The sequence below is a fragment of the Mirounga angustirostris genome, unplaced genomic scaffold (assembly GCF_029215605.1).
Source record: "Mirounga angustirostris isolate CCGP_5_RB_7025 unplaced genomic scaffold, mMirAng1.0.hap1 SCAF_6, whole genome shotgun sequence".
NCBI lineage: Eukaryota > Metazoa > Chordata > Mammalia > Carnivora > Phocidae > Mirounga > Mirounga angustirostris.
The window spans coordinates 127,019,766-127,033,416 of NW_026991714.1; the positions used below are offsets into that span (position 1 = coordinate 127,019,766).

At 39.5% G+C, this 13,651-nt stretch overlaps 1 protein-coding gene across 1 annotated transcript in view; it reads right to left on the bottom strand.

Annotated features, from left to right (window-relative positions):
- Positions 1 to 13,651, bottom strand: part of SEC31B (SEC31 homolog B, COPII coat complex component) — a 116,925-nt gene that overhangs the window by 9,714 nt on the left and 93,560 nt on the right. The window contains exon 29 of the transcript XR_010412547.1: positions 7,510 to 7,652. The gene's annotated coding sequence lies outside the window, so the exon portion shown is untranslated. The remainder of the gene's footprint in view (positions 1 to 7,509; positions 7,653 to 13,651) is intronic.

Consider the following 13,651-nt stretch of genomic DNA (forward strand, 5'->3'; position numbering starts at 1 on the left):
CTCTTAAATCCAGGGCTTGCCTTTGAGGTGGTGTGAGCCCTCGCTAACCAGGACAGGCCGGTAGGCAGGGCTAGTTTTGATCTCGTCTTCAATAGTGCCAACACCTGCCGTGTACGAGGCAGGCGGCAAAGACTCAGCAAAACAGACCAAAGACTGGGTAGTCACAGGGTAAAGCAGAAGCGCGAACGCGCTCGGGAACAGTTCATGGCTGATGTAACCCGAGCATAAAGGAGGAGTGGGAGAGTGGGCAGGAAGGGTGTAAAGGAGGACTAGAAATCCAGCCCGGAAAGTTTAGGCTTGCTTCTGTAAGCGATGGGGAGCCATCAGGTATTTTCAAGCAGGAGAGGAAAATAATCTCCGTGTTTCCGAAAGTTAACTGGTGGTAACCTAAAGAGCAGATCAAAGGAGGACCAGATTTGGGGCTGGAAGATTAGTTAGCAGGTCATGGAACCTAAAAACCGGGACAGTCATAGGAGAAATGGATAGAAAGGGCACAGGCTGGGAGGCATTTTGGAGTCAAATCAACAGCACTTAATTGATTGGAAATGTGAGATGAGAGAGGACCCAAAGATGACTTTCAGCTTCCTCTCAGTGACTGCAAGGGTTAACACCTCCAACTCACTGAAACGTGGCGGGGGGCGGGGGCAGAGGGGGAGCCAAGGGGAGAGGAGAGAAAAAGAAGCAGGTTTTGGAAAAGGAATAGGAGTTCAATTTTTGACATATGAAGTTTGAGTTACCAGAAGAATATCCACCTGGAAGTAATACCCAGCAGACAGTAGGGAATAAGAATCTTGGTTTTCAGAAAAGAAATAGAGATGAGATCCAGAGAGTGTATAGTGAAACTAGAAAGGAAATTGATAACCTAGGAAGCGGTTACAGGTAAGAAGATTCAACGACAGAATCTTGCGAAGTACCAACACTTAACAGGTAGAAAGAGGACAAAGTTAGCAAAACAAAGAAATATCAGATATGAAGAAAACTAAACTAGGCTCGTATAATACAAATAAAAAAACATAATTCTAGGAAGAGGGAGTAGGACATTGTAAAAAAAAATAGATATCTGACAAAAGGACATTGGTTAAATAAATTATGAAATATTTGTTTAATAGACTATGATACAGACATTAAAATTATGTTGTAAAACTATATGAATTACCATCAGAAGATTTAACATTCAAGTTAAAAAATAGTATATACAAAATTATCCCATTAAAAAAATACATATGTGGTGGGGCGCCTGGGTGGCTCAGTCCTTGAGCTTCTGCCTTCAGCTCAGGTCATGATCCCAGTTCCCTGGGATCAAGCCCCGCATTGGGCTCCTTGCTCAGTGGGGGGCCTGCTTCTCCCTCTCCCACTCCCCCTGCTTGTGTTCCTTCTCTTGCTGTGTCTGTCAAATAAATAAATAAAATCTTAAAAAAAAAAATACATATGGGGGGCGCCTGGGTGGCTCAGTCGTTAAGCGTCTGCCTTCGGCTCAGGTCATGATCCCAGGACCCTGGGATCGAGCCCCGGATTGGGCTCCCCGCTTCGCGGGAAGACTGCTTCTCCCTCTCCCACTCTCCCTGCTTGTGTTCCCTCTTTCGCTGTATCTGTCTCTGTCAAGTGAATAAAAATCTTTTTAAAAAATAAAATAAAAAATAAAAAAAATACATATGTGACTTCAAAGGAGCATAAGGACACTTTTAGGGTGAGGGTCTGGATCCTGACCCCTGAGTGGGGGGGGTTACATAGCTGTATACAATTACCAAAATCCTCAAAGTGTAATGCCTTAAGATTTTTTTTTTAAAAGATTTTATTTATTTATTCATGAGAGACAGAGAGACAGAGAGAGAGAGAAGCAGAGGGAGAAACAGGCTCCCAAGGAGCAGGGAGCCCGATGTGGGACTCGATCCCAGGACCTGGGATCATGACCTGAGCCGAAGGCAGACGCTTAACCATCTGAGCCACCCAGGCGCCCCTCAAAGTGTAATGCCTTAAAAAGGTCTGGGGTGGGGCCTGTTGATGGGGTTGTTCTGGGAATTAAATGGCACAGTGCCTGAAATACAAGAAGGGCTCATCAGGAGAAAAGAGAAGGGTAACCCAGGACCACTGCATGGAGGAGGAGACATTGGACACAAGGCCTGGAAGGATGAGACTACATTTGGCCCTCTGACACAAAACCCCCAATAAACAAACACACACCCTGGAGTAGGTCCAGACAAAAAAGAAAGTGGAAAAAACTGAGTGCTTTTAGGAGTACTTTTAGACTGAAGAAAAGGAAGAATGGGCCTGGTGTAGATGAGGGGCCTTGGTGCTGACTTAATATATGCCACAGAAGAGTAGAGAGACCTATTACTTATTGTTCTGGAGAGTGGGATAAAGGAGGGAAACTAGATAGGAATGAGAGTGGGGCTTGTGGGGGTCAGGGAGTAGAGCCAGTTTTAAGTTAAGGTAACTTGAACTGTTATGAGATCTAGGGAGAAGGAAGCCACTCCTTACCAGATTGGTTTGACCTGTCGGAGATACCCAGAGGAGGTTCTTGCGTGGATGACCTCTTCAGTTCCCCCCTAGTTTTTGACTTTCTGATTTTAAGTACATGAAACCCTTTCCAAAGGCGATAAGATTTAAGTTCTGTTATTTTCAGTCTGTGGAATGGATGTCAACCTTGTCTCTTTGGACTGTCTAGCTATATCCCATCTCTTCATGCTTTTAAGCACATCTATTTAAGCGACCTTTATGACCCAGACTGGTGGAGCTTAAAATGATCATATGTGGCTGATAACCACTAATTGCATTTTTAACTAGACCTCTGATAGCAATTTAATTAAAATTGACTTTCGAACCATGTGGGGGTTAGGAGTACCGACCCCCATGCAGTAGAAGATCTGCTATAACTTTTGACTCCCCCAAAACTTAACTAATTATAGACTACTGTTGATCAGAAGCCTTCATGATAACAAACTGTTGATTCACATATATTTTGCATGTTATATGTATTCTCTACTGTATTCTTATAATAAAGTAAGATAGGAAAAAAGAAAATGTTACTTAAAAAATCGTAAGAGAAAATATAGTTATAGTACTGTACTGTATTTATATATATATATAAATATATAAAATATATAAAACCTGCATATAAGTACACCCGGGCAGTTCTAAGCTATTTTTCAAGGGTCAACTGTGTTTGGTTACAGCTGTATTTGACCAACTATGTTTGTTATATGAATTCACATTAGACTTCATATGGGTGTCACTCATTTTGGCATTCTGTGGTACAGTGAGGAAACCATCAGATGAGGAGTCTGTAGACCCTAGTTTCATGCAGTGGTTTCACCACTTAACTAGATGCATAAGTGGAAGAGGCATTTGACACAGAGGTTCTCAACATGTGATCCGCAGACCCCTGAAGGTCCCCCAAGACACTTTCAGTGGATCTGGGAGACCAAAATTATTCTCATAATAATATTACGCCTTTATTTGCCTTTTTTCACCATCATGTTGACATCTGTACCCAAGTAATGGTGGGTAAACTCTTTGCACCTTGACGGGAATCAAGGTAGGAGCTCCATACCATACTAGTGGTCATTGGATTCTCCACTGCCATGCACTTGGAGAGAGGTCAGTTTCATTTAAAAGTGTTTTTGATAAAGGAGTAAAAGCTATTAATGATATTAAATCTTGACCATTGAGAACATGTCTTTTAAAAATTCTGTGTCAGGGGGCGCCTGGGTGGCTCAGTCATTGAGCATCTGCCTTTGGCTCAGGTCATGGTCCCAGGGTCCTGGGATCGAGTTCCGCATCGGGCTCCCTGCTCTGCGGGAAGCCTGCTTCTCCCTCTCCCACTACCCCTGCTTGTGTTCCCTCTCTCTCACTGTGTCTCTCTCTGTCAAATAAATAAATAAAATCTTAAAAAAAAAAAATTCTGTGTCGGGGCGTCTGGGTGGCTCAGTTGGTTAAGCATCCAACTCTCGGTTTCAGCGAAGGTCGTGATCTTAGGGTCATGGGATTGGTTCCTGCGTGGGGCTTGGCTCAGCACGGAGTCTGCTTGGGGCTCTTTCCTTCTCCCCCTGCCTCTCCCCACCTCTCAAGTAAATAAATAAAAATCTTTAAAAATTCTGTGTCACAAAACAGAAAGTACACCCAAATTAGCACTCCTGCCGCATATCAAAGAACAGTGGTTGTCTTGAGGAAAAGCATTACTGTAAAGTCATTTTAGTTGTGAGCTGAAGTAACCACTACTTTCATTATAGCATCATTTTTACTTGAAAGGATGACTGACAAACTATGGATATTCAGACTTGAGTATTTAGCAGACATTTTCCTGAACATTAGTAAATTAAGATTATTATTTCCAGAACTCACAATATTTGTCTCAATGGTAAAATTTGAGCTTTCAAGAAGAAAATTAGGATTTCGGAAACCTTGCATGTGGCACAGAGTTTGACAGCTTCCCAATAACTAAAGACTCATTTGATGAAATTGGTGATATTAACAAATGTGACTTTTTGATATTGTAGAATGAAATATGTCAACATTTTGGAAGATTTGCTTAACTCAGTCAACGGATATTTTCCAAATGACCAAAGCATAATGTTACTAAATCATGCATGGATAAAAGGGACATTCAAAATGCACGAGAGACCAGTAGGTTCTCATGTAACAGAAAATGGTTTCAGATTCTAGGTTACAACTAAGCTTTAAGAAACTTACTTGTTGAGTTTTAGTGTAGTATCAAAGAAGAATATCCACAATTATCTTTTAAAAAACTACCAAAATACTCCTCCCTTTTTAAATTACATATCAGTGAGGTAAGATTTTCTTCATATACTTCAACCAAACAACATATGGCAACTGATTTGAGAATCTAGCTATCCTCTATTAAGTCAGACATTACAGAGATTAGTAAAAATGTAAAACAATAACACTATTCTCACTGAATTATTTTTTGTTTTGGAGAATATATTATTTTTCATAAAATTTCTTTGTTTCTGTTAACATGTAATAGGTTTATTATTGTTATTTCAAAAACAAATATTTTAAACATTTATGTTTTAATTTCTAATGGGGGAATGTTTAATAGATATAACCTTCATAAACAAAAACTCTTCTTTTATATTAGCTTTATTGAGATATAATCCATATGCCATAAAATTCACCCATTTAAAGTGTGTTGTTCCATGGTTTTTAATATGTTCAGAGTTGTGCAATCATCATCATAATCAATTTTAGAACATTTTCATTACCCTAAAGGAATCCCCTATCCACTAGCAGTCACTCTTCATATCTCCTAATGATTTCCTCACCCTAGTCCTGGGCAACTGCTCACTATTCTTCTTTCTGTTTCTATAGATTTCCCTATTCTAGACACTTCATATAAACAGAATCATACAAGATGCAGTGCTTTGTGACTGGCTTCTTCCACTTAGCATGTTCTCAAGGTTCATCCATGTTGTAGGATGTGTCAGTGATTCATTCTTTTGATGAATTTCTGATGAATAATATCCCATTTTAAGGATATACCACATTTTGTTTATGGATATTTGGGTTGCTTCTATTTTTTTGGTTATCGCGAATAATACTGCTATGAACATTCATGTGTAAGTTTTTGTGTGTACATACGTTTTCAATTCTTTAGGATATCTATCTAGGAGAATTGCTGGGTCATATGGTAACTCTGTGTTTAACCCTTAGTAACTGCCATGTAGTTTTCCAAAGCAGCCAGCACCATTTTACATTCCCATCAGCAGCGTGTGAGGGGTCCAATTTCTCTGCATCTTTACCAACACTTGTTATTATCTGTCTTCTTGATTATCGCCATCCTAATGAGTATGAAGTTGTATCTCATCATGGATTTGATTGGCATTTTCCTAATGACTAATGATATTGAGCATCTTTTCATGTGCTTATTGGCCATTTACATATCTTCTTTGGAGAAATATCTGTATGAATCCTTTGCCCATTTTAAAATTGGATTTTTAAAAAAATTGTTGAATTATAAAAGTTCTTTATATATTCTGGATACTAGTCTCTTATCAGATACATAATATGCAAATATTTCTTGCATCTTGTGCATTGTATTTTTACTTTCTAGATAGTATCTTTTGAAGCACAGATTTTAAAATTCTGATGATGTCCATTTCACTTTTTTCTTTTATTACTTATACTTTTGATATCATATCTAAGAAATCATTGCCTGATCCAAGGTCCCAAGTATTTACACTTAACTTCTCTTCTAAGAGTTTTATAGTTTTAGCTCTTACATTTAGGTCTTTGATCCATTTTTATTTAATCTTTGTATATGGTGTGAGGTATCTTGGTAATTTTAAGACCATAAACAGGTCCTGAGAGCAAAATATTTGAGATTCAGTGATTTACTTCTCTGAACCTCAGTTTCTCATCTTTAAAATGGTGACTGTATTTGACTTACCACCTCCTAATGCAACTATAAGTCAAAGGAAATGATAGAAATGGTTGTACATAATAAACGTAAGCACTCTTCAAATATAAGCCATCATTACTGCCATCATTTCTTACATATATATTTCTGTCAATCTGCTGAAAGATCCTTGAGCCCTTCCTCTTGTTCTCCACCTGTCACAGCACTTTCCTCATACTAGACACATAGCAGATCCTTGGTAAATATTTATTGGTAAACTGACTGATAATATAGCATAAGCAATCTTGCCTGTGTTCTCAGGGAGGTAGAAAGAGAAGAATTTACTTTTTTGGCAGTCGCTCCTCAGCCACTTCCTGCTGTCAACGGGTTAAGCTTGCAGTTAACTCGCAGTCTTTTTCACTTGAACTGTTCAGCCAAATCTTCCATGTGTTATGTTTGTGAAATTTTTTTGAACAGAAGTTTTTTGTTTTGTTTTGTTTTTTAAGATTTTATTTATTTATTTATTTGAGAGAGAGAGAGAGAGCATAAGCATAAGCCGGGAGGGGAGGCAGAGGGAGAAGCAGGCTCCCCACTGAGGAGGGAGCCCAATGTGGGGCTCCATCCCAGGACCCTGGGATCATGACCTGAGCCGAAGGCAGATGCTTAACCGACTGAGCCACCCAGGCATCCCTGAACAGAAGTTTTTTGAATAGAAGTACGGGACTTTAAACTTATTTCTAGTAAGTTTCATTTATTTGCTAATCTTAAGTTTGGAATCCTAATTCTTTCTTCTGAGATATTAAATATCTGTTCTAGCTTTGTTTAATTGAAAGTAGGATAAGCACACTTTCCCTATCACAAATAAGAGGGCTGTCTAGGTCAGAGCCAAGGACAGCATGAAATGTTTTGTTTTGTTTTCCACTAGTCTAAAATGAGACATTCTTCTCTCCTGAGTGCTGTGTAATGAATGGATGAGCTCACCTGATCTACCAAGTTCATTCTGTATCCTCCAACCAGTTCCCTTATTTATGTCATAGACTAGCCTTAGAATAGAGCCAATAGAGTAGTCAGTGAAAGAGAAAAGGAAAATATTTGAGAATTTGGTAGATTAAGGGTAACATTCTGTACAAAAAAATAACTATTGCTAATAGTACCTGTCTTTTATCCATGGTGAAGGCAACACAGTGAGGTGAAAGTGTAACAGTCTGTTACCCAAGTGTTGAAGACTTGGCAGGTGTGGGTGCTTGCCAAAAGCAGATGGACCCTGAGGCCATTCCTGCCTCTAGAGGAGGAGAACCTAGAGAAAGAAGGAGAAGGTGCATTTAGAATCAAGGGTTTTGAAATTAAGACACTCAGTGAAATGTAAGGAGGATGAAATACATGAGGAGAGATGATCTAGTTTTGATGTTTGTAACTTTAATTGCCTACACTAATAATAGATTAAAAATGATCCAGGGCTCCCAACAAGATCCTGACAGAACAGATCCCAGACTCAACTAGTGTCTCCCTTTCCTCTCTTGGTGCCCTGGTTTGGGTGTGGAGGTGGTGGCCATACTGGGGGGCGATTGGTGAGATAGGAGATAAGACAATGTCAGGATCATAGATCTGGCGGTGGTAGGGGGGGAATGTCCCAGTGGGCTCTGTTCACTTGAAAAGTCTCTTACAGTCTCTTTGCATTTTGCTTTTATTTTATATATAAGTTACACATACACATAGTTTATTTTTTACTTTTTAAAAAGATTTTATTTATTTATTTGACAAAGAGAGACAGCGAGAGAGGGAACACAAGCAGGGGGAGTGGGAGAGGGAGAAGCAGGCTTCCCGTGGAGCAGGGAGCCCAATGCGGCGCTCAATCCCAGGACCCTGGGATCATGACCTGAGCCGAAGGCAGACGCTTAATGACTGAGCCACCCAGGCGCCCCCATGTACACATAGTTTAAACCATTTTATAAGGCTTATTTTGAAAATAGCAATACCTCATCCACCACTCCTTACCATGCTTCTATGGCTACTTATGGATTTAAAATTTTTTTATGCATTATTTATTGTCTCCCACTATGGAAGATGAGACTTTCACCTTCTTCACCATTACCACCTCTCCCACCGCCACATCCCATTTGTGCACATGGGTATATGCATGTTTCACTTTTCCTGTCCTCCCAGTACAGTTGTGTTTTATGTTTTGGTTATATCAATATTCAGTGTTGATATTACCATGACTATGTAAATATTGTTCACTCAATAGCCACATAATATATCCCTGATTTCTCTCCTGTGCAACTTTTTGTTTTCTCTGAGCCTAATGATTGTCTTTTTTCTTTTAGTTTTCTAGGCACTTACCATTAATTCAACCCAAATTCCCTACCAGTGGTCTATATCTGTTCTTAATACATTTGGTTACATTGGGCATTCTATCAATCTCATCTTCTTAAAGAGATCTCTCCTGGAACCTTCTCCAGGTTCTCAACTGCTCCAGCCTGGACTGGCTGCTCTCCAAGCCTGCTGACTAGGTCTTATTTGGCCAGTTCTCTTCAGCATCATTCTAGAGAGTCCCTTTTCTTCTCTCCTACTTTGGATTTCCTGCTCCTGGATCCTTTGTGTTTTTTTCTTTCTTGGTTTCTTCTTATTTTGGAAAAGCCCCTTCTCTATTAGTCTCATGAAAAAGCGTGTTCTTAAGATATTCTCTGTCTTCCATTTTCCAAAATATCATAATGATGTGCCTTGGTATGGATCCATTTTCATTTGGTATCAAGGCCTTGGTGGACTCTTTCAATCTAGAGATGCTTGTCCTTCCATTCTGAGAATTGTTTTGATTATTTCCTCCCGTTTTCTCTCTCTCTCATCTCCAGAATTGATCCTCCATTTTTTTTAATCTTTCTCTTTTATTTTCCACATCTTTTTCTTTTGCTTGGTTTTCTAGGCAGTTTCCTCAATTTCATCTTACAAACCTTGTATTGAGTTTTTAAGATCTGCTATCATACTTTAATTGGCAAAATTCTTTTGGAATTTTCCTTTTTATTACATATTGTCTTGTTCCATGGATGCAATATTTTCTTTTTTTCCTTTGAGATTATTAATGATAGTTTGAGGGAATATTTTTCTTCGCACTACATAGTCTCTTGTCCTCCGAATATTTTGTTCCTGTTTTTTGTTTTGGCAAATATGTTTCCGCAGACAACTGATGATCCTTGGCTGTTTATTCATGTATCTAGTGAGACACCAAAAAGCCAATCAGAGGCTCTGAGCATGTGATAGGGCACATCTAGTGCAAGCAGATCTTTGTGTTCCTGACTGGACTGTTTGTTTGCATCATTCCCAATACTATATCATAAGTTTTTCTGTAGGCTGTCAGAGTCTGCAAAGAAGCTTCTTCCAATCTCCTGCTTGAATAGTTCAGCCTGGATGCCAGCATTTTAGAAGCTGAAAGAAGAGAAGAGCTGAGGAGTGTACGCTTCGGTATATATTCTACTTAACCCCCAGCTTTTTGTATAATACTGTGTAGTTTTTGTCTCCTGCTTGGATCCGGACCAATACAATAACTCTGCCCTTAGAAGAATTGGTGTTCTCCAGTCAAGAGATGCTTGATTACAACCCTACCAATGAATAAACCTCCAGTGTTTTGCCTGGAGTCAGGGGAGGAATCTCCTCACAACAGAACAATTACCCTGTCCTAAACCATACCTTCACACCATTCCCCACCCCCATCCCCACTTCCAAAAGTAGCTGGTACACCAAATCTTGAACACTTTTGGGTTCTTCAGTGTAAATCATTTGCCTCTTGGGTTTCCCCACTGCCTGCTTAAGCTTCAGCTTTCTAGGTTCTACTAAGACAGTTAATCCCTCACCCATCTGTTTTTCAGCTTCCTAAGACCTTTTTCCCTGTCCTTTTTGATCTTCTGGGATTATGCCTTAAAAAAAAAAATCCCCTTACCGTTGTTTTACTAGGGTTTGGAGAGGGAGGAAAGGCATGTGTTCACAACTTCTTCCTTGTCTTGAAACTCTCCTGTAGGTTCTCAGAACCTATTTATCCCACAGATATGTATTGAGTGCCTCATATATATTAGGTACGGTTTAAATACTTGGGATACGTCAATGAACAAAACAGAATATCTTTGCACCGTGGAGTTTACATTCTAGTGTGTGTGTGGAGGGAGAGATAATAAAAATTAAACCTAAATATACACATTACATAATCGGTATTATATAGGTAAGGTAAAAAGTGGAGCAAGAAGTGGAGAATTAAAAGTAATGGGCAGGGGGATAGGCTGCAGAATTTAGAGTGATCAAGGTAGGTGGCACTGAGAAAGTATATTTGAGCAAAGACTTGAGGGAATTACATTCATAAATATGTATATTCCTAATAGGATGTGTTTCTACATATTTTCCACAAGTTTTATCCTCTCTTTATTCTTAGGCTGAAGATAGACCGATGTCTTCTCTTTATTTTGCACCCTCACTGCACCTGGCATATAATGTTACAAAGGACCCGACATTGCCGTTGGCTGCCTACGTGCCTGGAGAGAGATTTGAATTTAGGGGCTGACTTGCCATATTCTTTTAGGTAAGACACCATCTGAATCTCTGTGGCTTCATTTTTATGTGGAATAATAATAAACCACTGGACCTCATTCTCTTCCTAGAAGCCAGTATCTATGAGCTTCTAAGATTAGTAAAGGAAAAGTACAATGAAAATTGAGGTATTATAATGACATTTTTAACAATGAATGAGTGGCTGAGCCCACACTTGTTTGACAGGGAGAAAATATTCAGCTTATCTTGGACATTAGATTAGATTTAAGTTGGGGAATATTGAGGTAAGCTGGTTTGACTTTACCATTCCCATTCACCCACCCTCAAGCCCCAACCCACATTCTTAAAGGCTGGCTTCATGATCAGATGGCCAAGTAATGTTCTTCCGTTCAGGGTCACAATATAAGGAACTAACTTTAAGTGAGTATTTACATGCCTGGCACTACGCTGGTGCTGCTGAGACTCATAACAGCCTGATGAGACATAAGTTACTAGCCCTGTTTTCTTTCTTTTCTTCTTCTTCTTTTTTTTTAAAGTAGGCTCCATACCCAACGTGGAGTCCAATGTGGGGCTTGAACTCATGACCCTGAGATCAAGAGCTGAGCTGAGATCATGAGTCGGACACTTAACCGACTAAGCCACCTAGGAGCCCCAAGTCCTATTTTCAAATAAGGAACATGAACCTCAGGAGGTTAAATAACTTGTCTAAAGTCACACTGCTAATACGTGGTACAACCAGAATTCAACCCATGTCAGTCTGATTCCCAAGCTTGAGCCCTTTCTGCATACCACACTGCCTCTTAGGACAGACTCCCAGAATTGCATTTCAGAACGTTTTATGATTCATCAAATACAGATATTAAATTGAAGAGTTTTTGAAATGTGAGCAAACTAAGCTTACGAAAATAAAGTAAAATCCTATTTTATTTAGTAGGTGTTTTAGTCTGGGTTCTCCAGAGAAACAATCAATGGAATATCCATCTTTATCTTCTCTCTCTCTGTCAATATATAGATAGATTTACTATAAGGAATTGGCTCACATGGTTATGGAGGCTGAATAACCAAGATCTACAAAAGTCAAGACCTGCAGTCAGAAAGCTAGAGACCTAGGAGAGTCGATGGTTGAGTTCCAGTCTGAGTCAGAGTCCAAAGAAGGGAGAAGACCCATGCCCCAGCTTGAAGACAGTCAGAAAGAGAGAAAGAATTCTTTCTTACTCAGCCTTTTATTCTATTCAGGCTTTCAGCAGATTGGATGGAGGCCCACCCACACTGGAGAGGGCATTCTTCTTTACTCAGTCTACTGAGTCAAATGTTAATCTCACTCAAAAAGTCCTCACAGAGACACCCAGAATAATCTTGAACCATATACCTGGGTGCCCTGTGGCCCAACCAAGTTGACACAAAATTAGCTATCACAGTAGGTAATAAATTTAGAAAATTCATTTCTCTAAGAGAAGCTATGGGAAAAGAAATATAAATGGTCTTTTAATACATGGTGTAAATACTTTATTTGTTGTATTGATGTATCTGTTGAATATTGTGTGTTCTTTATACAAGTTTTTAAATGGTTTGGAAAAATTCATTGGCAAAAGCATAAATATCAGGGCACCTGGGTGGCTCAGTCGTTAAGCGTCTGCCTTTGGCTTAGGTCATGATCCCAGGGTCCTGGGATCAAGCCCCGCATCGGGCTCCCTGCTCGGCGGGAAGCCTGCTTCTCCCTCTCCCACTCCCCCTGCTTGTGTTCCCTCTCTCACTGTGTCTCTCTCTGTCAAATAAATAAATAAAACCTTAAAAAAAAAAAAAAAGCATAAATATCTACTAAGAGCACATGGGATGAGGTTAGTGGGGCTGAGAATAATCCTGATCTCTTTTCCTGTCATTTTGAAAAGACATGGCTCCTGCTCTAAAGGACTTTATTGTTTCCTGGAGAGACTGACTTGTAAACAACAATTAGAATATAATTGTCACAATGAAAGTCGGTACAAATTACAGTATGCAGTAGGGCAGAATGAGCACACAAATCTACCTTTGTTTGGGGCAGGGGAGGGAAGAGGGACAGAGAAAACTTCACAGAGGAGATAGTTTGGCCACATTTTTACCAAGGCCTACCTCTGCCTAGAAAATCTCATCTTGTATATGGCCAGCTCAAAGGCCAGCTCCCTACAAAATGTCCCAAACATGACATTGTCTGGTAGTATAGATAATTGTATATGTATAGCTTACCTCCTCTGCTAAATGATAAACTCATTAGTGGAAGGTATCTCCCATACAGCCTAGAATATTGCTGACACACACTGTGTATTCAGTAAATGCTTACTGAGTGAAGGATTGAAACAAAGGAGTAGGGGCTACACCATTTGGCTCCCATTCTCCCAGATACTTGACCCTTTAAACATTTTAAGTAATTGCTAAATCAGACTGCTTTTTGCTATTGTCAAAGTAACAGGAAGACTTCAAAACAACCAAACAAACAAACAAATTCTTTTTAAGGTCATCTGCCCTATTCCATGGTACAAAAAACATGTTATGTAACATTATAAAATCTGGCCAACCAAGAGGGCTTTCTCTAGTTTTCTGTTTCTTGCTTCCTTAATAAACTCTACATTCTCCGTTCAAAAGATCTTGCCAACACTAATTCATTAACACTGTACCCATCAGCAGAATGAAAAATATTTGCATATCTCTTTGGTATAGCAAGGGAAAAGAGGTCAGAAGCAATTCAGGACTTGGAAGCTATTGGCTTTTATACTCTCTGTATTAAGAGTC